General features: G+C 34.9%; 1 protein-coding gene and 1 pseudogene across 1 annotated transcript in view; one reads left to right on the forward strand and one right to left on the reverse strand.

Moving 5' to 3' along the window:
- The window catches only part of TMEM135 (transmembrane protein 135), a 250,550-nt gene that overhangs the window by 43,372 nt on the left and 180,434 nt on the right, over positions 1-26,744 (reverse strand). The window lies entirely within an intron of this gene.
- LOC119468501 lies at positions 16,800-17,654 on the forward strand (annotated as a pseudogene).

Raw genomic sequence — 26,744 nt, forward strand, 5'->3', positions numbered from 1 at the left:
GAACAAACTACTGATACACTCAACAAAACAGATGAATCTCAAAAAAAAAAAAAATGCTGGGAAGCAGCCAGACACAAATGTGGACACTATATGATTCCACAGATATGAAATTCTAGAAAAAAGTTTCATAACCTAAAGTGACAGAGGGCAGATCCATCTTTTCCTGCTACCAGGGATGGGAGGAGGAATAGAAACTGATGGCAAAACAGCAGAAAAAAACTTTTAAAGGATAATGAAAATATTCTGAATTTGATCATGGGGGTGGTTACCCTTAGGTGTACATTTGTCAAAACAATCGAGAGCATACTCTTCAAATGTGTACATTTTTATCATATGGAAATTATAACTCAAAGTTAATTTTAAAAGATTGAAAGTTTGCCTGAATCAGTAACAGAACTAAAGAGAGGTATGAAATATTTTAGAGATTACAAATGTTTATGTGTTATGAAACATGTTACAACTTACGAAATTCAAAAAACAAATTGCTCAAAATAAAGAATCAAAGATGGTTTTAAGGAAACAATATCATTTGTGCAGACTACATTTTTTAATATCGAGGTAACAGAGTAACAGTGCAAAGGCTAGCAAAAGGTACAAGGTAAAAAGCCTGAGGAACAGCACCACAGCTTGGGCTGAGTGAAGAGAATTCTAGAAAGGTAGAGCAAGGATAGAAAATGGAAGGCCTTGGTCCAAGAATTAAGACTGTCCTGATGGCAACAGGAAATCACAGAGGACTTCTGAACAGAATGACATAATCATAGCCAGGCATTACAAGGAAAAAATAGATAAAATGTTTTAAATCATCTATGGATCTATTAGAGAGTGACTGGCTCCAGAGTATCATTACAAGCAAGTTTAGGTCATGGGGCAGACAATTAAGTCTTTCTAATTTATAGAAGTAACATTTTATATTAAGAGTTGTTGGCCGGGCATGGTGGTTCACACCTGTAATCCCAATCCCAGTACTTTGGGAGGCTGAGGAGGGATTCTGACCTCCCCAACTACTAGGGAGGCTGAGGCAGGAGAATTAGTTGAACCCAGGAGGTGGAGGTTGCAGTGAGCCAAGATCATGCCATTGAACTTCAGCCTGGGCGACAAGAGAAAAACTCTGTCTCAAACAAAAAAACAAAAAGAGTTGTTTACTACTTCTTATTCTCAGAGTACAGCAAATGTGATCCAATATGGTAGTTTCACATTTTTAAAAATCTTGTTTTTGGGCCTGCCACGGTGGCTCACACCTGTAATCCCAGCACTTTGGAAGGACAAGGCAGGCAGATCACTTGAGGCCAAGAGTTGGAGACCAGCCTGGCTTACATGGCAAAATCCGGTCTCTACAAAAATACAAAAATTAGCCAGGTATGGTGACACAGACCTGTAATCCTAGCTACTCAGATGGATGAGGAACAAGAATCACTCGAACCCAGAAGGCGGAGGTTGAAGTGAGGTGAGATCATACCACTGCACTCCAGCCTGGGCAACAAAGCAAGACTCGGTCTCAAAAAAACTTATGTTACAAAATTTTAGCAATACTTCTGGGTAAGAAATGTTGGGTAAAAAATATATATATTGAAATCTTCAAAATTTTATTAATCTTAAAAACTCATAATATAAACTCTGTAGTTTTTTTTTTATTCTCCTACTCCAAAGTTCCATAAATATTAAATTATTTTTAAAAAGCCAAATGCAGTGACTGACACCTGTAATCCCAGCACTTTGGGAGGCTGAGGCAGGCGAATCACCTGAAGTTAAGAGTTTGAGACCAGCTTAGCCAACATGGTGAAATTCTGTTACTACAAAAAATACAAAAATTAGCCAGGCGTGGTAGCCTCATGTGACAGTAATCCCAGCTACTAGGGAGGCTAAAGCAGGAAAATCACTGGAACCAGGGAAGCAGAGGTTGCAGTGAGCTGAGATCGCACCACCGCACTCCAGCCTGGGTGACAAACGAAACTGTCTCAAAAAAAAAAAAAAAAAAAATCACAAACATCCTAAAAATAAAGAAGTTTTGTATAACTTATGAATATAAAATTCTATGTGTTACATTCAATGGAAACTATTCCAATAAATACACACACACACATATACATAAACACTCTTACATAAACATATATATGTCTGTATATATATATATAAACTTTTGATAGTAATGTACTAGAGTAACAAAATGGGCTAAAAGTCTAAGATTCAAGCAAGAAGACCTGATCAGAGTTCTGATGCCCTCAGAAATCAAATTCTGATGCAGTTATAACTCAAGTTCTAAAAACTGGCCAGTCTTGGTTAAGTACTTGAAATCATAGAGCTTCAGTTTCCTCAAATGTAAAATCAGATACTATTACTTACTATAAAAGACTGTTGTGAAAATTAAAGATTATACAGTCTGAAACGGAGAAAACGCTCAAGAACAATGCATTGAGGATTAAATGCTTATAATAAGAGTTATAAAAATCTCAGAACTACTTACTCAGTGTAGGATTTATTTGAGTTAGTGCCCAGTCCTTATAATTTTATATTTTCCTTTGCATATGTAAATTGAAATGCTGCTGAGTCAAAAGCAATATCATGATTTTAAAATGCAAAAAATAACTTTCTCTTCCATGCCACATGGTTGGGGTCCGTGTGGAGCTTGGCAGCAGAGGAAGGTAGGAGGACAATGTTAAAATCCAGACTAACATGGCTTTTCTTACTCTGAAACTCTAACTTGCTGAAATATGCGCTTTCTCTTCCAACAAGTTTGCATGTGTGGGCTATATTTTAGGTTTTCAGTATCCTGCCAGACAAATACTTAATACACAGGGTGATGTATTTGGTTATTGTTGTTTTATTAAAAAAACTTTGGGCAACAGTGTATCAAACCTCTTTAAAGTTAGTCAAGCACTCTTGCCTTAGAACATAGGGTCAACCAGTCAATAAGCGTCTGATAGATAGGCTTTGGCCTCAAGAAGCCTGTAATGGTTGCTAGCCCTTAAGTATAGGAATTTACTTTTGACTTCATGCCATGCCTTGTTCTGCATCTCACTTTGTTGAAAAAAAGGAAGGAAATTCAAGCTTCAGAGTCTAAATTCCAAGAGGATAAAGAGGAAAATCAACTGAAAACACAAAAGACAGACATACAGCAGCGAGAAGAAAATAACATTCTTATATCTAGTTCTTTGAAATAAAATTGCTGAATGTCATCGTAACACTTCACATTGCTCTTTTATTTTAACAGAAAAATTACAGGGGTCTGAACATAAGGACAAGGCATCTCAAATATTCATTTAATATTACAACAAAATATTCATTTAATAATAAAACAACAACAAAAAAAGAAGTAAAGGTTTATTTGCCCTAGAAATATAAAAGATGTCTCTTAGAACTCCTTAGGGGGTAAAAAGTGTTCTTCAGAAACCAGTTCACTTAGAAATCATTTTATTTATCTATAATATATATAAATATATATGTATACACACACACATATATCAATATATAAATACACACACACACACACACACACACACACACACACACACACACACACACAAAGAGACAGAGTCTTGCTATGTTGTGCAGGCTGGTTTCGAGCAGTCCTCTTCCCTCAGTCTCCTGAGTTGCTGGGATTACAAAGGCATCAGCCACCACACCTGGCTCACATAACATTTTATAAATAACCCTGTTTAATCTTCTTTAATACGAGAATATGAGGACATGGAGTTGAAGGTACAATATTTATTTTTCAAGAGTTCATGCACTCCTGCTAACTATTCTACACTGAGTCAGTACAGAATTTTTGCTGAAGACTTCTAAGGCACAAGATATTAGCATACTTTAGTCTTTCTGAAAAAGAAACTCAGAAAGGAGGAATGTATTGGTAGAACCCAAGAAAGACATGCATGAGAATAGGGCATTAAGGAGTTTATAAGCAGAAAAGTATAGACAGAGAGAAAAACCTTTGAGGGAAGTGGGCAGAGATTGTTATAAGCCACATTTGTGAAGACATTTGAAATAAGCCTGGATGTAGCCCTGAAAGTCATGGCATAATTCACAGATTTACAGTTACCAATTTAGCTTTGCCTACATAGACGGCAGAATAGCTAGAATTATTTAGTTATTTAATTTATTTAGAATTTTTTTAGTGTTGAGCAGCTTTCAGACCTGAAAGTTTTGTTGACGCACCTAGATTAGGAAGGAACGGCTTGGCTTCCCGATTTACTACTACTACCCTCTCAACCCACACTAAAGACTGGTCAGGAGAACTACGTTCCCAAAAAGAGTACAAAATATATTTCATAAATCTCATATCTGGTATCCTTGTTTAAAAACCCTCAAGTTTCATTAGTCTTTGCTAGCGTACTTGAGACCAACTCTAGTTACATAATTAGCGCAGAATTCAATTGTCCAAAGTAAACAATGTTTATCAAAACAATGGTCTTGGGGGAAAAATGCAAATAAGCAATAATGAAGGGCCCAAATGGCCTAAGAGCATGTTATTTAATATGCCTGTTACTCAATTTCCTCCTCTATAAAATAGGTGGGACCTTCCCTTGAAAGGTTTATCAATAAAAGGTTTTGCTGTGCATAATATAAAGTAAAATATCAACCATCTATCAACAACAATACCAGGAATATGACATATATTCAATATATGTTAAGTTCCTTTCTCTCTTTCCATTGCATCTGATTTCCAACAGTTTGTCTTATTCTACCTACTCCCACTTGGTGTTTGAGATTTTTTTCTGAATCTGTTATTTCAGTTTTTACAAATCTAGGTGCAGGTTCCAAGTGACGATTTTCATTCTGTGAGCAATACAGTATGTGTCTATTTTTCTTTATAACCATAGTCTGATGGAAGGACTAAAGATTGGTAGAACTAAAAATATCAATGGATAAAGTAAAGAAAAGATCAAAATGGTAAAAAGAATAAATGGCCAATAATAAAAGGTACTAGAAAAATATAATATCCTTGAAGTCAAATATTGTCAAGAAGAAGTCTGAAAAGAAAAGATCTCTGATAAACATGGGTAGGTAATACCAACATCTGTATCGTATTTTATTTAATCCTCACAACATCAGATTTACAGATGAAATGAAGGAGGCTTAGCAAAGTAAGTGTCTTGTCCAGAATGGCTTAGCTAATAAAAAAAAAATCTGATTTAGAATCTAAGTCTTTAATCTAAATCCTACATTCTATTTCTACTACACTATCCTAGCCCAAGTGAAGAAAGAAGTAAAACACTTTGGATAGAATAAATAAAATCACTGAGATTAAATTAACAAATGTGAGGGTTTTTTAACAATAAAAAGATTGAAGACAGGCAGGATAAATGCTGTAACACGGCAGAATAGTCCAGCTTCAAAAATGAGAAGACTAGGCTCATAGGATATAGTCTAAAAGCTTATAGGCCAAATTCTTTCAGAGTTTGGTTAATGTACTAAGACATTAAAAAAAAAAAAGAAGAAGAAGAAGAAGTTTCCAAGAGCTCTATATTACAAATTAACATACTGTAAAAATCCTTAATAGAAATTTCAACAACGTAACAATTAAAAATAAAATGATAGTTTCAGAATTAATCAGAGCATCAATCAGAATCATTTCAGTGCTGGACGCTGGCTATGATGGCTTACACCTGCAGTTCCAGAACTTTGGGAGGCTGAGACAGGAGAATTGTTTGAGCCTAGGCATTCAAGACCAGCCTGGTAACATAACAAGACCCCATCTCTACAAAAAGATTTTCTAAATTAGAGAGGCATCGTGGCACACACCTATAGTCTCAGCTACTCAGGAGACTAAGGTGGGAGGCTCAGCTGAGCCTGGGAGGTCAAGGCCGCAATGAGCTGTGATCATGACACTGTCCTCCAGCCTAGGTGAAAGAGCAAGATCCTATCTCAAAAAATAAAAATTAAAAAAAAATTAAGAATCATTACCGTGCTGAGACTACAAAGGTTCATAAAGGTCATCTTGCATCTTCTAGAGCACAGCCGTCCAATTGAAACATAACGCAAGCCATATGTGTAATTTAAAATGTTCTAGTAGCCATATTTTTAAAAGTAAAAAGTAAATAAAATTAATTTAATTGTTTTTTGAGACAGGTATCTCACTCTGCCATCCAGACTAAAGTGCAGTGGCATGATCTCTGCTCACTGCAGCCTTGACTTCCTGAGCTCAGGCGACTCCCTGAGCTCAGGAAACTCCCCCACCTCAGCCTCCCAAGTAGCTGGGACAACAGGCATATGCCGCCAAGCTCAGCTAATTTTTTTGTATTTTTTGTAGTGAGGGAGTTTCGCCATGTTGACCCAGCTAATCTTGAATTCCTAGGCTCAAGCAATCTGCCCACCTCCGCCTCCCAAAATGCAGAATTACAGGCATGAGCCACTGCACCCAGCCTTTAATTTTAATAATATATTTCACTTAACCCAGTATATCCAAGATATTATCATGTCAACAATCAATATAAAAGTATTATTAATGAGATATTTACATTCCTTATCCATAAAAAGTCTTTGAAGTCTGATGTATGCTTTACACTTACTGCAATCTACATTTTACTAGCCACATTTCAAGGGCTCAATAGCCATATGTGCTAGTGGCTACCATATTGGACAAAGCTGTTTAACATAATCATGAAAGTCACTGCAGCCTGCAGATATCAAGTGACTTTCTAAAGATTAAAGTTCATAGGGTGGTAATAAGATACATGACACAACTTTTTTCTTTTCATTGATAATGGAATTATAAAAACATCATAGAAATTCATAGTATGTTAACGTGACCATACTGTAGCTCCTGGGTGCTGGTTATTGATCAAACTGAACAGCTCCTAAACCAAATAAGACAATGATTTCAGACATTTTTTTCAGTGGTAGTATATAATTTTCAAGAAGGTCTTGCTTCTAAAGATTATAGTTAAAGAGGAAGCAATTATTATGACCTTTTGAAAAGTAACCTGATAGGTAAACTGACACAGTAAGTTTCATAAAAAGTATTTTAACACTGTGAGTCACATGAGACAGAAAGAATTATGATTTATTCAGATGTTTCTTCAGGTATATATTATCTGAACCTGAAAAAGTTTCTAAAAAAAAAAAAAGAAAAAAAAGAAATTGTGAAAGAAAATACAATACACTGGAATCTGTAGCCTAAGAATAATAACGGCTCATGTCTGACTAGAAAATATTGTTTTATACAATTTTTAAAATTTATGACACTATAATTATTTAAAAACTCAATTTTAATAATAAACAGGAAAAGTTTGACAAGTCCTGTAAGTCAAAATTACATATAAAATTGCTCATATTTTGGTGACTAAAATAAAAAAGCAAGAGTTTATGGAAACTAAATGTCATGATCAATATTCTTATTTCTCCCTAAGAACAGTGTGCTCTGCAGTACAGAAGAGTTACAAAAAGTCTTACTTACTTTCAGAGGAAAACATAAATATGACAAGTCATATGGTAGGAATAATTTCATTTTCTTCATATTAATAGAGGGTGTAACCTCTGAATTAGAACACTAAGCAAATGTTCTTTTGGTACAATATTATAGGACTTCTAACAGACAACCTATTGAATGCTATGAATTTAGCTACTTAAAATTCTTAAAGTACAAGAAATTTTTTAACACATTTCTTAAAACCAGCCATTTTTAAAAGTGAGTTTGAACATCTATAATCCTACCTCTATAAAAAATTAAAGCATAAATTGTGATTTTTCAGGTAAAAAAACTAAATAAACTTATGAGAAGCTTAGAAAAAGAAAGAATTTAAACTATTTAAGAAAGACTAGGATAGGCATCTTAAGCAGAACTGTCTTTTCAATCTAGATGCTATCTGAAACTTAGACTTCTAAGAGAAAAACCTCAAACAGCTGGAATCCATCTTAAATACACAAAATAAATCAATTCTGACTGAAATACACTCTCAAACGCTCTAATCGGGTTTCTACAAGCAACAAAACATACAAAACAAATAAAGAACATTAACATTAGTAAATTGAGTTTACTAATTGCACAGCAAAATAATAATAATGATAGCAAATAGAAGACAGAATAGAATGCTTTGTGAAATCTATGAGCATCCATTCAATATTCTTGACCTTTAAAATTTAATTTTGCTCTTAATACACTCTTAAAATAAAGATTAAGAAGGTTATCTCATCCCAGTTTAAATTCTTAAATCACTTATTGGAAATTTAAGTCATCTAAAATGTAATCACTGATAGACAAAGGGTGTACAATGAGTAAGACATGTAAATATTCATATTCAGACCATCTTTAGAAAGGAGCAAGGGCCTGGCATGGTGGTTCACACCTGTTATCCCAACACTTTGGGGGGCCAAGGTGGGGGAATTGCATGAGCCCAGGAGTTCCAGACCAGCTTGGGCAACATAGGGAGACCCAATCCCTACAAAAGAAAAAAAAAAAGGAAAGAAAGAAAATTTCTCTAGGTATTGGGCTGGGTGCCTGCCTGTGAGACAGAGTGAGGCCTAGTCTCAAAAAACAGTAAAAAAGAAAGAAAGGAAATAAAGGAAGAGGGAAGGAAGGGAAGGGCAGGGAGGGAAGAGAGGGGGAGGGGGAGCAGGGCAGGGTACAAAAGAGTAGGTACTTAATCTCCCCTGAAAGTGAACAAGTGAACAGGACTTTGTTTAGTTATCCAGGGCACACTGTTTTATAAGGAAATAAGAATACTGATCTTGATATTTAGTTTCATGTATTAGTTTTTGAAATGTATATCATGTATACAACTCTCTACTTTCATGAAAACTTTTTAGATACTGCATCACAAAAAACAATCACAAAATCCAAGCTTTGAATAAAACAAGAAATCAGCCTAAATAACTAATGTTTACTATTATCTTCCACGGACAAAAATACCTTTCCAATGAAATGTCCTTTTTTTTGCACGAAAACACTTTTGTTTTTCTTTTACTATAAAATAAAGCCCCCACAATCAGGTGAAATCAGATACAGCAAGTTTTCCATTCTTTAGAGAAGACTGGCTACAATGCTTATCTTGTGTAAGAGAAAGAAATTAGAAAGTGACTTACTACTTATCATTTAGGACTTTCTCTGGGCAAAATCAATCTTTTCTTATATATCTAAATAAACGAAATAAATAGTTGATTTTTTCATCCATTCCCTCTCCATGCAGAAACTAAAATTCTAACATTACTTTTTGTTAACTTATTAATAATACACATTCTATATGAATGTATAACTAGACCTCACCACTTAGGCAGAGTTCTCTGGAGTCTTAAGTCACTTCTGATTCATTAGTTCCATATTTTTTTTTTCCATTTCCAATACTTTCTTCTCACTATCCTCCTTATACAGCTTAAATTCCATAACCCTAGACAACACTTCATTACCCTAAGTTCCTCTCTCCTCAGTTCTTGCATCCCCTCCACCTGGCAAAACTCCAACCCTGGATGAAACTGATAGCTTTCTTCGTGACTATAATGAAGCAACTACGTACTGCTAGGGAAAACAACACAAGAAAACATAATCACCATGCTCAAAGGGATCGTGAACACAGCCCAAGTAAGTCTGTCATTTTACTTTGATCTATACAAAACAAGTATTTCAAACCACATAAATTCTCTTCAGGCCTTTGACCCTCTATCCTTTGTTTCAGCAAAGATCCTGCCTCCTGCTTTACTGATAACCGTAAAAACTAACAGATATGACCTTCCAATGGGAAGCTGAGGAGATTCATGTCCGATAGCTTCTGTTTTGCACCCTTTTCTCTTTTCTCCCCTCCTATTACATTAATAATAGTTAAAGCTATAAGCATGGGATAAATTATTTACAATGAAAACAGAGAGAGAGACAATAAGAGAGCCTAGAACCAATTCTTGAAGAATTCTAAAGTTTGATGGCCAGGAAAATAAAACTTCAAAGAAATTAGAAACCTGCACTAAAAACAAGTCATCTATATTCTGCTATACATACATACATATACATTCACACAAATTGATTTTGAAGGCAAATATAATTCTAGTGTTTTCCAACAGTATTAAAATATCAGTCCTTTGATAGATGAAATTTTGCAATATTATTATTACTGAGGTCCAAAGAAGACTTTTCCCCTGTGGAAATAATATAATCTTGACAGGAATTTTACCAGCCAAGGGTGAGGGATTTAGGGGTGGAGAACATGAAATTATTACCCTTTGCAGACACAAAACTTTCTAGTTGGAACACAGATAACTCTGGCTCCTCAAAAGCATATGTAGATTTAAAATCCTTAACTATAAACAGTAGGCGTTAGGCTTGGGTGGTCTATGCAATGTCCAGTAATACATAAATTGGCTTATCCTCAAAATAAATATTTCCTTTTTCATTACTCTGAGTTATGAAAAACATTTAATCTTTGTTCAAAAACAGAAAGGATTTTAAGGAGACCTTTTAACTTTACGTCTAATAGATAGACAGTTCAGTATACTACTACAAATTATATGCATGTAAAGAGATCTTAAATGACTTTCTCAGTATCTCAAGGAACACTCTGAATAAACTAAGAAGAAATAAATTGACTCTGTGCATAAAATGATCATGATATTTTCTATACAATGTTTAATAATAAGCTATGACCTAAGGGATGAAATGAAATACAAAATACCTTGTGTACCTGTTTTTATCTCAGAGATGATTTGGCATACTATACAAGCCACCTAAACACTATTTTAAAGTTAAGTGTGTCTTTTATTTTCTTTAAATATGCTATGAAATGGTGGTTGATTGGATTAAATTCATCTTTAAGAGAATGTTCAAATATTTCATAAAATGTCCATACCAATTATTTTTCAGAAGTGTTTAGATCCTCATTAAAATTTGGTGTGACATAGTATTCAAAGGAAACAAATTTGGAGGAAGAGAGGAAGAAGAAGAGAATAGAAAACATTGAGAAGTAATAGACTACATTTATATGTAATATGGTAAAATGACTCTCTGAAACCATCCAAAGAATTGTTCTCTTTCAGAACGAAAAGAGTCCAGTATTCTTCACAGATGATAGGAATTTGGTATGACTCAGGACTTGTTTCCATATCTGCTTAATGAGTTGGCCAGAAAATATTCTAAAGCCATAACAAAGACATATTATCAGAGTATAAAGATTCCAAAATCATCACAACCAGATGTGAAGGACTAAAAATCTTGGCTTCTTGCTATACGGTATTTCTCACTATTGGTTTATAAAATGAGCATTAAACATTATTTGTTCTAGCTCAAAATTTCTTCCTTCCAAAAGAGCTGATCTAAGTGTGAATAGACAATAAATTTCTAGTCACTCTCTTTTATGACAACAGCTTTTTATAACATTCCAACTTCTTCTGTATGTCAAAGTTTCATGTTTCAATTGTAGCTCATTATTACTGTGGCCAATTTACTCTAGAAAATAAGAATGTAAACCCTATAATATAACTATACTCTACAACTAATTTCAGACCCATCTAATGAAATTTCAAGTAATTCATAACCTTAAAGTAACATATAATCTCTTCCTATCTCTTTAAAAATCTAGTCAATTATTCTCAAAAAAAGAACTTTAATACTATAAGCAAGATAATGTCTTCAAAGCTAATAAACAAAGAATAAAGCTTAAGATTTTTCTGACTTCACTGATAATATTAACCTATCATAGATTTGGAAGACTGAATTTAATTGAGAACTGACAATATACAATGAGCTTAAGGCTGGAGCTACATTGCAGAGATTAAACAGCTGAAATTCTTAAAATGTACAGGCTGCATTCAAGTAAGTCTTCAACACATATCTGAATACATTTCATAAGAAAAAGTGATCAATTCAGGATAAAAGATAAGAGATTATAAACATACACTAATACAACGTATAGTTCCTTCCTATTAAAAAGAAACTATCAATAATATATAAGCAGTAACATAAACTTAATTTGGATCTAAAATACCATTCATTTGGATCTAAAATACTATTCATCCACATATTTGTCATACTTAAAATGATATGACTAATAATGTTAGGTGCCATAACTAATGGATTACTAGTTATTTCCTTGATATTATAAATTAAAGCAAAAGCAGAAAACAACAACAACAACAAAAATAAGTAAAGTAAGTGAGATGGGGGAGAGGAGAGGAGAAAAGAGAGAGAAAGAGAGAGACTGAAACATAGAGATCACAGCATCTAACTACAAAGTAGCTTTTATCCTCTTTTCTAGTTTAAAACCTAGTCACAATAAAGGAATTTCAAAAATTTTTAACAACATTAATTAGAAATATTTACTATTTCAAATAGAAAGATAAAGCATTTCATGACATGGTATAATATTTCCACTGCAGTTTAAACTATGTCACACATAAAATCTAAAATATACATTGAGAAATTTTTCACCAACCTTCTACCTTTCTTAACTTCTAGGTCCTTCATTTAATTTCATATTTCCTTTCTAAAAGGCTTGCCATCACAATGTGGTATTTACAAGTACAAAAATAATACTGGGTCTTTTGCCATGTCTCTCATATACCTTTCAAAATATTCAATTGTTTTAGAATAATTACTGGTATTTGAAAGTAAATTACACAAAAATTCTACTTCTGTCTCTGCCACTAACTGCTGTGTGATCTAGGATAAGTTGCAAAGTTTTTCAAGATTCGTTTTCTTTACCAGAAAATCAACAATGCTGTATTACATAATCTCTAATTTGCTTCATACTCTAAAACGCTCTGATCCTCTGAAACATTAAGTATTGGTACTATTTGCCATAGAGGTTAACACTTTTATTTATGAAATGTTGCAACATACTGGACAAAAAAGAACACTAAATCAGCCTACAGCTTATGAATTTTTGAACTTCAGTTACTTTTAATACATAAGAATCAAGATATATGTCAAATACGTCAACCAGTTCCTACAGTAAAAGTATGAGTGAAATCTAGCTCTACTAGAATAATGAGCCAAAACAAAAATGGTAGGAGCCAAATCTCACCAGCTTTAAGGCATGGAAAAAATTATAAAGTAATAGAGAAGAAGACAGTGATGATGATATTGCAGTGACATAACACAAAGAATCAGAATTTAGCAAATATTTTCAAAATGTGCTCTTTACAGTAAAAGTTATTGTACCCAATCTCCATTTAAGAGACTAAATAGGACAAATTTATCCTTATGTCCATATTTTCTCTGTAAATATTCTAATGTGCACATTGACTGCTCAAAAATAAAACACCACTCCAAAAAGGACCACGTACTCTTCTGTTCATATCAGTTGTTATATGCTTGTCAAGACTCAGCTGTATTTGTCCCCAAATGTGTTCATGTCAGTTGTACTTCTTAATGTAATTATATAACTGACTTACATATTACATAAAACAAAAAGGAAGAAAATTTGTTTTTTGTTTTTTGTTTTTTTTTTTTCCATGAAAACTGAGTTGAATGCTTTGGAAAGACAGTATCTTACAACAAAAAGAACTCAGAACTCCACCTAGACAACTCATACTCACAAAAACCCCTTTGATAAATGAGCAGATATTTATGTGTGCTAAGTTGAAATAAAGTACTTAATATCTACATGTATCTATATTTTGTAGACGATGTTAATAGAAACAATCTCATTACTGCTATGAGGACAGCCTTCCCTGCTGTCCTCTCAGCTCAGGGCTCAAAATGAAGATATGGGGAGCTGAACTGCTCCAATCGCCCCCACAGACCTACAGCATGAAACAGAGCCGGCCAGACAATTGGCTTACTGTTATATGCCACTCAGGCTTTGTGACTGTGTTTATACTAGCTGATTGATGTAACAATATAACAGGAAAGAACAAATATTAATAGCACATAAAGAGCTCATACAAATCAGAGCAACAAACTTAAAAAATGGGTAGAGAGTAGGAAATCAAAATGGCTAATCAACCAATGAAAAGGTGTTCCACCTCACTAGTTATATACAAAGAAATACAAAGTACAACAAAAATGAGGTATTACCTACCTTTTAGATCATTTGACAAAAAGGTAAAAATTACCAACAGGAACTAGGATGTGGGAATCAATGTGCTTATTGATTCCCACATCCTAGTTCACGGTGGAAAATACATGGATACTGCCTTTTTTGGAGGCCAATCTGGCAATATCTATTAAAGTTAAATATGTCTAGTACATTTGACCCAGAGAATCCATTTGTAGGTAAATATCTAACCTATAGAAGTACTGAAACAGGAGCACAATGTTAAACATTTAAAAACAATGTTCATGGTTGTACAGTATGCAGTAATGAAAACCTGCAAATAGTAAAAATGTCTGTTGAGAAGGTTTAAGTACTTATTTATAGATTTTTTTTTTTTTTTTTGCAGCCCCTAAAAGCAATGAAGTAGATCTATATGTACTGACATCTGGATAGAATCTTAAGATGCATTATTAAATAGAAAAACACTACAGAGCAATATAAAAAGTATGATCTCATTTTTAAAAATATAAACATAGGTATGTATAGAAAGAATTCTGTGTTGGACCTGGTGGCTTACGCCTACAGTCTCAACATTTTGGCAGGCCAAGGCAGTCCGTTTCCCTGAGCCCAAGAGTTGGAGACTACCCCAGGCAAAATAGGGAGATCCCATCTCTAAAAAATAAAAATAAAAAATGAGACAGGCATGGTGGTGCATACACATATGGTTGGTTCCAGCTGCCTGGGAGGCTGAGGTGGGAGGATTGCTTAAAGCCAGAAGTTTGAGGCTGCAGTGAGCCATGACACCACAATTCAGCATAAATGAAAGGATCTCAAAAAAATAAAAATAAATAAAAAATTCTGGAAGAATATATGCAAACTGTTAATAGGGTTTCAAGTAAAAAAAGAGAAGTACAAAGAGGGAGGTAGATAAAGGGGTGGGAATTTTCCATTTTCATTATTTATACTTTTGCACTATTTGAATTTTTCAAGGAAACTGTATTATTTAAACAACAAAATTTTTAAAAAGAAATGAAGGAGACTTCTAATTTTTTTGTTTCATACATTAATTAATGAGAAATTTTGGATAAGAAAAGTCTCATTCTATCAATTCATCTACTATAACAGACTCATAATTTCTAACTAACATCTAACATAGATGATTTGTACTTAAAACTAGATAATAAATCAAGGCAGAATATGTATTTTGGCAAAATATACATGTGGAAATATTAAAGGAAGTTGGCTCTGAGAAGAAAGTAAGAGGGAGGGAAAAGAGACCTGATAATCTTTGACCTTCTAAAGTAATTATATGAATAGCTGTTTTCTGTTTTAACTGAGAAAATTCCCTCATTACAGAAATTGAAGATGTTGAGAAAAATGTCTTGACTCTCTCTACTTGTGAACTACTAGAACAGGGTACCAAGAGAAGCAGTGGAATTAAATTCTCTGGAATTTCTTAAAAGTACAGATTTTAAAGACAATTACATAAGTTATTTGTTGATGTGACTTACAGCTTTGCTATTCAGAGTGTGATATGAGGACCAGGACTAGCATCGCCTGGGAGCATGCTGGCACTACAGAAGCTCACATCTCACCTCAGACCTCCTGAATCATAATCTGAATTTTTAAAAGACACATGTTAAAGTTCGGGAACTGCCTTATAGCCCTTATATCAGACATTTAAATTTGTAACAGTTTATTAACAACAACTGGGTATTAATAATCAATAAAGAGAAATACCTCATTTGATCAGAAAACCTTTCTTTTTCATCCTTATCAGTACTATTTGTTTTTTCAAAGAACAGTAAAAAATTAATGCCCTATTTTATTAGGCCTATTTCTTTTAAGAAGGTAAAAGCTCCATCAGCCCAACTCAGATTTTCTTACACAGTTTCTATTAATCCTTACAATGTAATCAAAAATTATAAGAGATGTAATACAAATCCAAAAGAAATAGATAATAAATTCAGGAAACTGACCAAAAACTTTAATGATTATAAACTTCTTAGTATTCAAGTAATTTCAGCAAGTGATGCTTGCTATAATAAATGTCTCTATGTGTTTTATACCAGTAAAAGTTGCTGGTGGTTTTCAGAAGTGAGATAAGGAAAGCCTTATCTTTCATAAGAATCCCTGAAGTATCTTACAATGACACCCTGCAAGGAAGTTTCATCCACATTATTAGAATTTGGAATTATCAAATACAACAAACATTTTTTAACATTCAAGGAAGAAACAGAAGTTAAGATAATTCTGTTTCCAATAATAGAATTTGATGCTTTTGTGATAATAAAAGAAATCTAACCCAATAAGCAATTGTTTTCCATTGTCTGATTTTTAATATAATTCTTGTTCTGAATATGCCCAAAGAGCTCAAAACCATAAAAATTGCATAATCCATTTCAGTAATCAAATCACTTTAGAAAGCATTTGAGAGCAGCTGAGATTCAGAGTCCTAAGCTGTCACAAAGCTTGAAAGCCCAAAGCTGTGTTCTCTTCCTCTTTTTATTTTGCATTTGAGGATGACAGGAACATGATAAACAGTGAGCACTCACCCAACAGCAAGTACAAAGAGGCTTTGTGATTAACAAAGGAAAATAAAAAAGGGAAGAGACCCACTTTTTCCTTCCTCTAGGGAAGACGCTAGACAGAAATTACTGAAATTTTAGAACTTAAAAGCTTCTCCCATTTCTATTTGCTCACTTTGCAGGTAAACACTTTCCTGGCTCAGTGACTCCGTCACACATCTGAAACAAAGTCGGCTGAAAATTGATAATGGTGGAAAAATATTCTGTTTTGCTGTGAATTTTAGCTGAGCTTGTATGTAGACGGTGTACTTTCTCTCCCAGTGAACCCATTCACCGAAACTATGCAACATGAAAAAGAAGCCTCCAAATATGGATATTTTATTTGAAGTTTTAAGGATGTAGACGGTAATGAGGCCAAATAATTCCCATTTGTGCTATCTATGATAATTCTTAAAATGTCTAAAATAGACCATGGAAAGGGAGAAAAAGTGACATGATATCATATATACATTGTGTGTCTGTGTGTGTGTATTCTCTCTCCACACACACACACACACACACACACACACACACACACACATAAAATTTCCTTCTGTGTTACCATTCATTTCAAAAATTATCCATGGCAAGTACAGTGGTTTTGAAATACCTTTTCTTTTCCCTATCCTTTTTCCCGCTTCTGGCGTCCCCTATAGCCATGGTCACTGCCGTTCCAGGGGAACCCCTGTTCCCGGACTAATTGTTCCCAAAAGGCGATGCAGAAAAGACTGAGGATGAGTTTGAGGAGGAGCTGGGTGAGACCTTTGGAGATGTTTCAGAAGACGGTCTGGTCGGGAGCTGGAACCACTTTTGATCTCACCCTCTTTGTGGTTCAGAAAATGTACAGGTTTTCCAGGGCAGCGTTGTGGATTGGGACCACTTCCTTTATAATCCTGGTTATTCCCATTGCAAATGGATCAACAGCAGCAACTGCAGCAGTCCCTAAGACAGGGCTCTCAGGAGAAATACCAGGAAACAGGGCTCTCAGGAGGAATACCAGGGTCTCTACCTTCACTTCCTGGAAAGATCTAGATTGTTACTGCCCTATATGAGCTGTCTCGGTGGGAGAAGTTTGAAAATCAATAGTGTTTGAACTGCTGATTCTTTGGATTTTTTTTTAACTTTGGTACATTCATCTATCTAAACCTGGTGGGGTGAATTCTCCCCACATTGTCTCATGGAGAGACTTGCAACTGTGGCCTCCACGCTATCCTGAATGACTTCTGTCTCCGCTCTGATACCAGAGTACAGCCATGGTTATTCCAGCTCTGGCCACGCACTCCTTTCACAGAATTTCTCCTAACTGGAAGATCTCACTTTCCCCTTGTGGGGTAGAAACTGATGCCAGTGGGAGGGATGTGCCCCTGACCATAATGGCTGCCTTCTTTTTTTTTTTTTTTTTTCTTTCTTAAAGATTGGAGCTGTTGGGGAGGGACATGCACACAATGTGAAACAAACAAAATGCATTACAACTGTAGTGTAAAGTGGCTACTATGAATCGCCGTGCATAAGAGGAAAGAGACTGGCTTCAGCTTCCGCCACAGGATGGGGACTGTGGAAGACAGAGCAGGGGCTCATTTCCTCTGCACATTTTGGCTGTTAGACCTGTGTGGGTGTTTAAAAAAACAGAAGCCAGTGCTCACTTTTTGTATTTAAATATTAAAAGTGATTCCAAAGGAAAGAAGAAGCCTTTTCCCAAAAATAAACACAAAACACAATAAAATAATTGTTCTGCAAAATATAATCAATATCAATATATAATCAAATATAATATATGTAATATATGCTCCAAATATAATCAAGTTATTAACTGATTATATTTCCAAAGACTATAAATGTAATTTCTATTCAAACTAAATTGGAATTTATTCTTAGCAAGGGACCTAGAAGTATGTATGATACAGGAAGTATGTGCTTGTGGTCACAGTTTGTACCTGGCAATCTGTGACTTAATATTGATCAGGAATGTGCCAGACTTATATCTAAAAATATATTAACTGTTTTATTGAGATACCATTGACATATTATACAATTCACTACCTAAAGTGTACCAGTCAGTGGTTTCTGGTATAGTCAGACTTGTGCAGCCATCACCACAATTACTTTTAGAACATTTTCATCACCCCTAAGAAACCCCATACCCATTAGTAGTCATTCCTATACCCCACAACGCCCCTAGGCCACCAATCTAATTTTTATCTCTACAGATTTTTCTATTCTGGAAATTTTCAGTAAATATTATTACATAATATGGGATCTTTGCAGCTCAGATTTAAATAAGAAAAACAACTAACATTTATTGAGTGCTTATTATGCAGTAGACATTCCATATAATAACCCCAGAAGGTAAGTGCTATTATTATCCCACTGAAGATGAGAAATGTGACGCCCAGAGAGACTATGTAACTTACCCAAGATCATAAAACAAGTAAGATGGAGAAAGGATTTAAACTAACACAGCTGGACTCCAGAGTTCCCTCTCGACTACACTATAGTGTCCTTTGATTATCTCTGATACAGAACTTAAACTATAAAAAATAACAGAAAGAAAGAGGTTTGAGAAACACAGTGAGTTACAGCATAGTACAGTGAGTTATAGCACCTCGCAAGTGGTAAAGCAAACAGTTAAATTTAACTGCTTCAACTTTGAGGATCTGTATCAGCAAAATCTCATCTAATTGAGCTTTCTGTGATTAGTAATAATTCTCCTTAAACAAGCAGCAGCATCTTAGCATGCAAAAGAGGATTCCAGAACTCGAAAAGACATAATGTTTGGATATTCAGTCACACTAACATTGCTAAGAGTTATCACCAGTTTCTTAGTGAAGAATTGAAGATTAGTATCAGAATCCATTTCTGTGGTTTATATGGAAATACAAAGGCATATAAACATATAGCCTACATGATATATTGTCATCTGAGAAGCTGAAAGACATATACACACCCACACAAATGTGTGGAAGGAGGGAGGAAGGAAGTAAAGGCAGAAGGAATGAAACAGGAAAAGGAGGGAGGGAAAGAGGAAGAGGGAGGGCAAGCAGGACCAACAGACAGAGAGAGGCATAGCCAACAGACTAAAAGACAAAGTTGGTAGTTATTTATCTCTTAAAGAAGAAATTATGGGTGATAATTATTATTATTTTGTTTAGTCATATTTGCTCATTTTTCCATAATGAGCAAAAGACATGTTTTTGCCCCTAAAAAAATCATTTTAATATAATCTTAATTTGAGGCTATTGCCCTCTAAAATGCTCTACAAAACTCCAGTTATTGACTTTAGTTCACTGGGTATCATGTCTTAATACCAAGTTTCCTAATTCTCGGTGAATCTTTTTATATTCATCATAAATTCCCAAATTAAAAAAATCTTTTGAGCCATCATATTACATATTACAACATAATTTAAGTAAACAAACCCAAAAGTTAATTCTTTAAGGTATCTGCATTTTATTATCTTTTCATAATGAACACCTTCCAACTTCTATATTTATAATTTGCAAATTATATCTTATTCCAAATAACTTAATCTCATATTTTCAAAATCAGATTATATTTATATCTCAAGCCTAAATGAGATGGAATTAGTTGTAATTATAACTGAGGTGTAAAGGTGTATAAGTTTATATAGCTGGAATCACTTATTTTGGCTAATATAATGGATCCTCTAATAATATTTAAACATAAAGTGATATTTAACTTAAAAGTAAATTCAAGTAAGTTTATAACTTCAAACCGCATTTTAAAAGACATCTATTAAAAGACTGTCCTTACATGGAGACAGGGAGTAACCTACACAAGGGGTAATAAGCAGGTCTTGAGGTCAATGTTTTTAATAGATCCCAATGTTTTTAATAGAAACATCAATGTATTTCATTATAAAGTTGAAAAGTTATTCCCAGTTTTGTCATTTATCAAGCAGATGATATACTAGCAAATTCTGGGAAAATGTCTTATAACTACGTTGAAGATACACACAAAACGAATGTACATCCTTTAAATACAAAGGGCTACTCCAGATAAATACTGAAGACCTCCTCTTACCTTACTGCTTCTAGCAAAAATTTCCTCTTAACCCTCCTTCCTCTTCACCTTCACTTCCTCCCTTACAGGCAGGAAGAGAAACAGTCAACTATAAAGAAAGAAGGCCAACTGCATGACAGCTGTTCGGCTATAGTAATTTTTAAAAGTGCTTGTAGACACTTTTTTTTCCGCTAAGACACAAGATTCTCATTATGTTGCCCAGGCTGAAGTAAAGTGGCTACTCACAGGCACAATCGCAGTGTATTACAGCCCTGAATTCCTGGGCTCCAGCAATCTTCCTGTCTCCGCCTCCTGTGTAACTGGGACTGTAGACGTGTGCCACCATGCTCAGTTCTTGCAAATATTTTGAGAGTTATCTGTGGCTTTATTGAGTTATAATAAAACACAATGTCCAGAAAGATCTGAATCATGAAGAATAAGAGGATACCTTGTTTGGCTTCATTCATCACTCGTTTTAATCTTTCTAGCTTTTGAAATCCAGTTTTCAATGGATAGACTAACAATTAGTTGAGCGTGAGGCTGGCAATAGAGAGAAGGACGGCAGAATTTTGCTGCTCTGCAAGTTCAGAACGAATACATTTGTTAATTTGCCCTGCTCTCTTTCTCCCAGCCCCTCTCTGCCCTGAAGGGTCGATCTCCACTCTATACTCCAAGATCCCTTTTTGTTCAGTCCTTTTTATTGTGCTGTCCCAAAGCTCTCTAGTCAGAATGGTGTCAGAGTGGGGAAGAAATGGAGAAGGGAAAGAAGAGGAATGAAAGGCAAAGCCCCACTTTAAATCCTAAACCCAATCCTTTGGCGCCTCAATTTGTAGTATTAACCTATTTAGTTTTGTTCTTTTATATTTTGTAGAGATGGGAGTCTACCTATGTTGTCTAGGCTGGTCTTGAACTCCGGGCTCAAGTTATCCCCCTGCCTTGGCTCTCAAAGCGCTGGAATTACAGGAATAAGCTGCGGCACCAGGCCCTTTTTGTGTTTTTAACCATTCTTCCCCTAAAATCTCCAATTCTGTCCTTCTATCCCATCACTCCCCACTCCCCACATGCTGAACTCGCTCCAAATATGGGACTATGTGGAGTAATTCAAATCTGGATAATTTCCAGTCCTTTTGCTTTAGTGCTAACATGCTGGACATCAATGTATTCTCCCAAAGAAATATTATCATAAGTATTATTTGTTTCTATAGTACCATTGGCACTGTACTTCAACTATATTTTATAGATTCATTTATAGGTTGAATAACTTTTAAAGATGGGCTTGGAAACATAAATAATGTTTTAAAATATTATGTTCTTGTAGGGTTATTTGTTCTCTAAGTTTTCATAGCCACAGGGATCATTTTATCAATGACAAATTTAAGATGAAAGAAGCCAAGTATCTTACTGAAGGCCATAAGTTTGTAAGTGGTAGAGCCAAAACCTAAAGAGGGGTCTGTTATGTGTGGCATTGGAGGCTGTATAACTTCTATTCTACCACGGAACCTCCTAAAACAAGCGTATGTTTTTAATTAAGTCAATGAAAACTCTGAAAGGCTAAAAATTTTACTTCTAATCCTTAATTTTATTTAACTGAGTATCATTCATTCAAACATTTACTAGGTACTATTTTAGCTAAAACTCCCTCCAGTAATCACCAATACTAATAAGCTGTTACTGACATTGTCAAGGAAATAAATACTCAAATTATTTTAAAGACTCATCACTGTTATTAGAAATTTATCATGATTATTTCTTTTAGCTATGAATGTTTGATGTGCTGAGACTTATGCAAAGGTAACAGATTGTTATATTTAAGGCATACTTCTTGTTCAAAACAGAAATGCTTTATTGAAAAATGCTTTTTTAAAATTTGTGGACGGTCATTTTCAAAACAACAATAATTTATTTTCATTTCTCATAACTTCTAAAGAGTACACTGAATTTATAAGATTAATTATTGTCAATATAAAAGGAATTTGTAAAATATGAAACAAATTTATTTTTTCATGAGACAACGATTGTTACTATTAGATTTTAGGTAAATTGTAACTTAGAGAGAAATAAGATTATATAGCGCCAACTTGATTTACCTTAACAATGCTAACAGCTTAAAATTACATCAGGTTAGAAGTGTACACCAGGCTATATATTTATATTTATGGCTCATCCTTTATTTTAACTTCAAACAACCATCTTGATTGACAAAGAGGTTGTTATATCCAGTGGAACCTCTGAGAACTATTGTAAAACTACAATAAGCCAACTGGCAAGGAATGATAACATATTAGTGGTGTGAGTTTTCCACTGATTTAATAACATGTGAATGTTATTCACTTTTGAACCTTGACATCAGTGAAAATAACAAACAAAATATTCACATTTTAAAAACCACCTAAGAATGTCATTTTTATTGCAAGTTTTTGAAAGGCAACTGGCCATTTTTAACATGACTGTGTCCCATTAAGTCCTTACTTAGAGGGTTGCATTTTAGGTTTATACTATTTTCCATACAATATTTCTCTTTGCCTTCTACTAAAACAATTTATATTTGTTATAAAATGTTGAAATAATTTCTTTATCTGGGCACAATTACCTCAAAGACTGACAGGTAAAAAAATGACAACAGATTTGCCACAAGTTTCTCATTCTTAGCTGGAATACACTCAACAAAACAGCCAGGCTAATTTTTTTCTACCAATAAAGAAAGTCATATCACAGTCATGTGACTTGGTAATAAGCTTTGTATTCTCACAGGAAATGATTTACAACATCTATGAACCTATGTTTTCTCATCTTTTCCATTTGTTTTGAGGATGCAACAGTCCTAACAATCTCAATACTGTACTCTTTTTAGTGAGCAATGCATTTTTTGTAAACTCACAGGTTTGGTTGCCAATAATAGAAATGCCTCATTTAATCTGTATATATGTTCTGAGGAATAATGGCTTCATGTATGTCCATGTCTGTTTTTCTAAGAAGTTAAATTACCTTTCAAGAAAGACCACGTATTTAGAAAGCCACAAGCATTCGATTTTTCTATTTCCTACTTTTTTTTTCAATTTTTTTTTTACTGCATTTTAGGTTTTGGGGTGCATGTGAAGAACATGCAAGATTGTTGCATAGGTACACACATGGCAGTGCGATGTGCTGCCTTCCTCCCTATCACCTATATCTGGCATTTCTCCCCATGCTATCTCTCCCCAACCCTCCACCCCCTGCTGTCCCTCCCCTATTTCCCCACTACAGACCCCAGTGTGTGATGCTCCCCTCCCTGTGTCCATGTGTCCTCACTGTTCAACACCCACCTAAGAGTGAGAACATGCCGTGTTTGATTTTATGTTCTTGTGTCAGTTTGCTGAGAATGATGGTTTCAAGATTCATCCATGTCCCTACAAAGAACACAAACTCATTGTTTTTTATGGATACATAGTATTCCATGGTGTATATGTGCCACATTTTCCCTGTCCAGTCTATCATCGATGGGCATTTGGGTTGGTTCCAGGTCTTTGCTATTGTAAATAGCGCTGCAATGAACATTTGCATGCATGTGTTCTTAGAACGATTTATAATCCTTTGGATATATACCCAGGAATGGGATTGCCGGGCCAAATGGAATTTCTATGTCTAGGTCCTTGAGGAATCGCCACACTGTCTTCCACAATGGTTGAACTAATTTACACTCCCACCAACAGTGTAAAAGTGTTCCTATTTCTCCATATCCTCTCCAGCATCTGTTGTCTCTCGATTTTTTAATGATCACCTTTCTAACTGGCATGAGGTGGTATCTCAATGTAGTTTTGATTTGCATTTCTCTAATGACCAGTGATGATGAGCATTTTTTCATGTTTGTTGGCCTCATGTATGTCTTCTTTTTTAAAGTGTCTGTTCATGTCCTTTGCCCACTTTTAAATGAGCTTGTTTGTTTTTTTCTTCTAAATCTGTTTTAGTTCTTTGTAGATTCTGGATATTAGCCCTTTGTCAGATGGGTAGATTGTAAAAACTTTTTCCCATCCTGTTGGTTGCTGATTCACTCTAATGACGGTTTCTTTTGCTGTGCAGAAGCTGTGGAATTTGATTAGGTCCCATTTGTCTATTTTGGCTTTTGCTGCCAATGCTTTTGGTGTTTTGGTCATGAAGTTCTTGCCTATGCCTATGTCCTGAATGGTTTTGCCTAGGTTTTCTTCTAGGGTTTTTATGGTGTTAGGTCTAAGGTTTAAGTCTTTAATCCATCTGGAGTTAATTTTAGTGTAAGGTGTCAGGAAGGGGTCCAGTTTCTGCTTTCTGCATATGGCTAGCCAGTTTTCCCAACACCATTTATTAAACAGGGAATCCTTTCCCCATTGCTTGTTTTTGTCAGGTTTGTCAAAGATTGGATGGTTGTAGACGTGTGGTGTTGCCTCCAAGGCCTCTGTTCTGTTCCATTGCTCTATACCTCTGTTTTGGTACCAGTACCATGCTGTTTTGTTTACTGTAGCCTTGTAGTATAGCTTGAAGTCCGGTAGTGTGATGCCTCCTGCTTTGTTGTTGTTTTTTTTTATTGATTTGGCTATGCGGGCTCTCTTTTGGTTCCATATGAAGTTTAAGGTGGTTTTTTCCAGTTCTGTGAAGAAGGTCATTGGTAGCTTGATGGGGATAGCATTGAATCTGTAAATTACTTTAAGCAGTATGGCCATTTTCAAGATATTGATTCTTCCTAACCATGAACATGGAATGTTTCTCCATCTGTTTGTGTCCTCTCTTATTTCCTTGAGCAGTGGTTTGTAGTTCTCCTTGAAGAGGTCCTTTACATCCTTTGTAAGTTGTATTCCCAGGTATTTTATTCTCTTTGTAGCAATTGTGAATGGCAGTTCGTTCTTGATGTGGCTCTCTTTAAGTCTGTTATTGATGTATAGGAATGCTTGTGATTTTTGCACATTGATTTTGTATCCTGAGACTTTGCTGAAGTTGCTTATTAGTTTCAGGAGATTTTGGGCTGAGACGATGGGGTCTTCCAGATATAAAATCATGTCGTCTGCAAATAGAGACAATTTGACTTCCTCCTTTCCTATTTGAATGCCCTTTATTTCTTTTTCTTGCCTGATTGTTCTGGCCAGAACTTCCAATCTACATCCTACTCTTTTCAGTCTTCTTTCACTTTAAACACGTATGCAGGGCTTCCAAACAGTTTTACTTCCCTACTAATCATTTATAATAATTTCTCCCAGGCAATTTTCATAATCTACCCCTACAGGTTGACCTTTTAGACCAGAGTTTAAACTCTATTCTCTTTCCCATTCCCCAGTTTATCAATCTTTGCTTCTTCAGTCTTCTGTTATTCACTTTAACTTTCCATAGTCTATTCTCTCCAGTCTAAGAGAGAGAAGGAGGGCAGGAAGGGGACAAGAAAGAAAAGAAAAACCCTTAATCCTCTAACAACTGGCCCTATGCTTTTCTCTCAAGTTTCCTGAGTTTACTAAACTCACTCTCTTTCTCATTTCACATTTGCTTCTTAATTGACTACCCAAATCCAAGTTCAGAAATTTCTCTAGCAGCTTACCACTGACCATCAGATTGCAGATGAATACCTTTTAACCCTTACATTAGTGGATATGTCTAGAACAATAACAATAAAGATAATGCCATCATTGTTGAAATTCTATATTTTAGTCTACTTACTTTAGATTTAAAAACAGCAATTACTACTCTCAACTCTGCTTTTGCTAAGGAATCAGTCATTGTTCTAGATGTTGGCACATTTTAGTTCAGTATTCTCATTACTGGCTGTTATCCATCAGTGAGTCAAAGCAGCTTTTTATTTATTTTTTTTTTGAGACAGAGTCTCACTCTGTCACCCAGGCTGGAGTGCAATGGTGTGATCTTAGCTCACTGCAACCTCCGCTTCCCATGTTCAAGTGATTCCCCTGCCTCAGCCTCCCGAGTAGCTGGGATTACAGGCATGTACCACCACACCTGGCTAATTTTTGTATTTTTACTAGAGGCAGGGTTTCACCACGTTGTCCAGGCTGCTCTTGAACTCCTGACCTCGTGATCTACACACCTCTGCCTCCCCAAGTGTTGGGATTAGAGGCGTGAGCCACCCCGCCCAGCCACAGCTTTTTAAATAAATAAATTAGAATAGAAAACATCCAACTATATTACATGTAAAAAGGTTAAGCATTTTTCTGGAAAATTTACATACATATATATACATGTATATATGGTCATATAGTCACAGTACATAAAATACAGTTCTCATTTTGGGTCACATCAAAAACATTTGAAAGACACT

The sequence above is a fragment of the Cebus imitator genome, unplaced genomic scaffold (assembly GCF_001604975.1).
Source record: "Cebus imitator isolate Cc_AM_T3 unplaced genomic scaffold, Cebus_imitator-1.0 Scaffold442, whole genome shotgun sequence".
Lineage (NCBI taxonomy): Eukaryota > Metazoa > Chordata > Mammalia > Primates > Cebidae > Cebus > Cebus imitator.